This window comes from Nycticebus coucang, chromosome X, assembly GCF_027406575.1.
Source record: "Nycticebus coucang isolate mNycCou1 chromosome X, mNycCou1.pri, whole genome shotgun sequence".
NCBI classification, from domain to species: domain Eukaryota; kingdom Metazoa; phylum Chordata; class Mammalia; order Primates; family Lorisidae; genus Nycticebus; species Nycticebus coucang.
The window spans coordinates 163,990,156-163,994,826 of record NC_069804.1 but is presented as its reverse complement, the minus strand read 5'-3'; the positions used below and the strand labels follow the sequence as shown (position 1 = coordinate 163,994,826).

At 43.6% G+C, this 4,671-nt stretch overlaps 2 pseudogenes; one reads left to right on the top strand and one right to left on the bottom strand.

The window, feature by feature from the left end:
* Positions 1–4,671, top strand: part of LOC128577232 (Krueppel-like factor 4) — an 873,632-nt pseudogene that overhangs the window by 275,119 nt on the left and 593,842 nt on the right.
* LOC128577233 (Krueppel-like factor 4) overlaps positions 1–4,671 on the bottom strand; it is a 793,492-nt pseudogene that overhangs the window by 276,257 nt on the left and 512,564 nt on the right.

Here is a 4,671-nt window from a genome sequence, read left to right as displayed (position 1 = left end):
CCCTGTGCAGGGTGTAAACTACTCAGCTCAGAAGCCCGACAATGGGCCGCCACCCGTTTCTGCCCGGGACCTAAAATCACCTTCCCCAGATGCTGCCACTGCTGCACTTTGCTCCCTGTAGGACCTTCCACAAGGCTGTTGAGCCACTGAAATGGGGAGAAAGAAGCCCCTGAGGAGGAACTTCCAAGGACACACCGGGAACACCAGTTCACTTTAATAAATGTCCACTGGTGAACACAGCTCACTATAAATACAAAACACTGAGGCTTCAGCTCACCAAATAGAAAATGTTCCCATAAGCAATCGAAGGTGCCTCTCAGAGCACTGCCCGAGATCACTCCACTCAGTTATAATATAAGATGTGAAGGGCCACATTCCCCAAAGCCATTTTTCATAGGCTATGGCAGTGCACAGGATGAGCCAAGAACTTCTAAGCCCTCACAGGCAGCTAAACCCAGAGTCTCATTGAGAATGGAAAGCAAAGTTCTGCCCCATAGTTATAGCATCATGTTTGCCAATGGGACACACTTCCTCATTTTACACCCAACAATACACTTTGTGGCAGTGCCAAGCACAGTGAAGGAGGCAAGACCTACACCCTCCAACACACAACACCTGTCACATCATGTTCGATATAGTGCTTCAACCTCAGCCTTTGTCAGCAGCTCTCCCTGGAACCACTGTCCCCAGATCTTTCCCACCTGAGTCTATAAGCGTCTGATGGAGCAACCACGTGTAACGTCATTCCATCATTCCTGATGCAAAAGCCTGTTCTTCCTTTTGGAGCCTCTAACTCTATAATTCTTCTCATGGAAGAACAGATCTTCAAACTACCTGGGGATCCAGCCTTGAAATCCGTTATTTCAACATATTTTATCCTATCATTTTGGGGCCATTATCATCAGCAGTTATTTCTACTACTACAGAAGCCTCCTGTATATTCTCTGGATGTAAACATTGTCCAGAAAATGGAAAGAAGATGGAAGGCGGGGTAACCGGTCCTTTTTCAAGCACCAGAAACTTCCTTAAAAAGCCTTTTCACAGGCCTGGTGTGGTGACTTACACCAGCAATCTCAGAACTCTGAGAGGCCGAGGCAGGCGGACTGCTAGAGCTCAGGTGTTTCAGACTAGCCTGAGCAGGAGGAGCCATTGTCTACTGAAAATATAAAAACTAGCAGGGCGTTGTGACAGGCATGTGTGTTCCCAGCTACTGGTAAGGTTGAGGGAACAGGGTTGCTAGAATCCAAGTGTTTCAGGTTGCCATAAGCTATAATGCCAGGGCACTCTATCCTGGGGCAAGGAAGTGAGACTTTTTCTCAAAAAAAAAAAAAAAAAGACATGACTTCTCACAGTTTGTGATTAATATGACAGAATTCACGGCCAGCTGAACCTGGAAACAAGTCCCTTCTGATACTTGCCTGGTTCTGTTATCATGGCAAGGTAATTATATTTTCTTAATCATTAGTGTCTTCAGCGAAATGGAGATGATAATAATACTAGTTAGCTAGCATCATTTTTAGAGGATGAGGTAAGATCCCAATGAAAAGAACTAAGCACAGTTCTTGGTTCTAATAAACCTAGTCCCAGTGATCGCCGGGATTGATTTCTTTTAGCATCATCACCACCACCGTCAGGATCATTATGCCTACCATCACCATCATTGCCAGTAGACTAAGATACTTCACAAAATGACCATTGCTGTCCAAGTTACATGACTGGATGCATGTGACAGGGAACTGGTTTCACAGAGAAAATACCTGGTTACATTTTTATCCATGGCAAATGTGATACCTATGCCTAGGTCTTATGTTCAAGCACAGACCGTGACACACCCAAAAGACAGGAGTTGGCATGTAAGCTGGGAGATACAGGCCTTCAATGCCCAAGGGTAAAAATGTGCCTCCCCATTACCTGTAAAATAACACAGTATATCAAAGCCTTTTTTCAAATTTCTCAGTGGGAAAACTCACCTTAGAGCAATGACAAGAATCCTAATTTAAGACATGAGTACTGCCATGGGAAAGCCTCCTTGGACATGACGTCAAATGGTCACAGTGTTTATACCTCCTGCTACTCAGATTATCATTGAAATAAATTTTATTGAGTTCTCCTGAAATCTCAGAGATAGTCCATGACTATATCATATCTCCATAATGTGAAGTTATTTTACAACCAAGTGAGCATATCAACCCCTAAGTATATTATCCCATTTCATCAAATAGTAGCAAAATCCATAGTCTACCACTACTCGTGTAACACATATACTTTAACTCCAATGCCTGGCCATGATAATCCATTCTCTTCAGACCACTTACATAAGGAAGAGGCATGAGAAAGCTCTTTAAGCAAATTGGAGTACGACATGGAATACTGTGCACCAAGAATCTGTAGCACATTGCCACTCTCATTGGAGTATACACACTCACTGACTAAAATTCCACCAGAGATTAAGTGACAAGGCTGGCCGAAGAATGAACAACTGGGAAAGATTCAAGAAACGAAAAGTTCTACCTGAAAACCAGAGGAGATCCACTTTCTCTTCCATTGAGGGCCTGGATCATTGAGACTGCCACCAATTACTGAGACATCTTTCGGCATCCTCTACCTTCTGGATTCTTCTTAAATGCCATTACCCAGTGCAATTATCCACCAAAGTATGCCCTTCTGATTTCCCTCACAGCCCCTCATCCAAGAACAAAGAAAGTGGGCAAAATGAAAACCAAGGAGACCCAAGATGACTGTGCCACCACAGAGAGGAGCACCAAATGTGACACTGACTGTGGAATAGGAAGGAAGCATCACAGTTATCTGAAGTTTCACCAGTGCTTGTGAAGAAGAAATAACCCAACCTCGGCCATTATCATAACATTTGGTAAACGAACTTGGGTTTGGGTAATGGTTTTCCATGTATGTTAGAACTCAGCTTTCCACTGGGTGGCAAATAAAAAGGACTGCCATCTTCCAAGGCTTTAAAAGTAATTGAACCAATTACAGGGATAAATATGAAAGGTATGGACAACAACGTGCTGGATAAAAGGAAGACACTGAAGGGTCTAGTCCCGAGATACGTGGAATTTGACCTAAGGTGTGTGAACTTCAGGATCTGTGATGCTACCTTCTTCGTGACATTTGTGCCAATAGCAAAGTAGAGGAAGCAGAGAGACCCACTGAAACTATAGGTTAGAAGTTTCTGGGAGAACAAGTTAAAATAGTGCATATTTCTACTTAGCACATGACTTCCCCTTTTCACATTGTCAAATGTCTTCACTCAATTTTCAATGAATACATCACCACACAGAAAAGAAATGTCTTTACTCAGTCAAACAAAGGGAAGAGACCTTTCTGACAATGACAGAAGGCAGACTTCAGTCTACACAGTTGACAAATAGTACAGGTCTGATCCATGTCAGGGACTCAGCCCTGTCATCCCCCATTTATGGTGTCTGAAGTGGTCAGATTAGAACCAGGTGGATCAGGAGAAGGAAAAGCCTTCGGTCCTGGGCCAACTCTTCCTTCACAGCATGGTTTAGAGTTGTGGTTTCCAAGGAGATACACCAGTAACCCCTGAGGAAGCTTGCTGTCCCTGCAAAACAAAACAAACATTTAAACAATAGATAAATATATATATATCTTTTGGCCTAGGAATGAATGACTTGGGCTTAAGCGATGCTCTTACCTTAGCCTCCAAAGTAGCTGGGACCACCTGCGTCCGTCAAAACGCCCAGCTATTGTTGTTGTTGTTGTTGCAGTTGTCATCGTAGTTTAGCAGGCTTGGGTTGGGTTCAAACCCTCCAGCTTCAGTGTATGTGGCCGGTAACCTACTCACTGAGCTATGAGAGCTGAGCCACATTTAAATAATATTATTGCCAAGTCTATGGAGCGTGAGTGATAGTCACACTTAATTTCCACTTCATGCATCATGTGACACTATAATTCCCATTGTGCAAATGAGGAAGCTGAGACTCAAATATGATAGTGAGAAACGGCCATGGGACCCAGACGGTGGTCACTGTGAAAGAGACAGGGTGTGTGTGGTCCCACCAATATCTGCAAAGGAAAGAACAGGCCAATAATGCATGACAGGGTGAAGATTTAAAGCACTGACTTATGCATTGCATTATGATTGCACTGTCAATCTCTCCAAGACTTTGAGTAAATAAAGCCCTGCCCTCCATGCTGGAGGGAGACTGGCAAACTACCACTGTGAACCAGCTACTTTGTTTGCAGGTCCCAAATTTTCCCTTATGATAGATATATGGGGCTATACATCAGCTTCAGACCACTGTTCTTGCATCACAAATCAGAAGGCATCTGAGCAGCATCCCATAATCCCACATTCCTGGAGTTTATTTTTTACCACACATTCCAGGGCTTCCTGCTGCTGCTTGTTACTGCAAAAGGCTCCAGATAGGGTCAAAAGATCAAATCCTCAAAGGTCAAATGGGAAAATCAGGGTTATTTGAAATGGTAATATTCCAAAAGTTTCAATTTGTCTATCAGAGTGCACCCCCAGTGAACACTGGTGCCTGGGAAAAACTTCAGTCCCTTGCAGAGTCTCTATCACTAAGTTAATTAGCAGTGGCCAGGGACAGACCTTAACATTCCTGGTAGTTCCCAGCTTAGAGACTGGAAATTGGTTTCGACAACTTGCTAATCCACGGTACAGCTGAC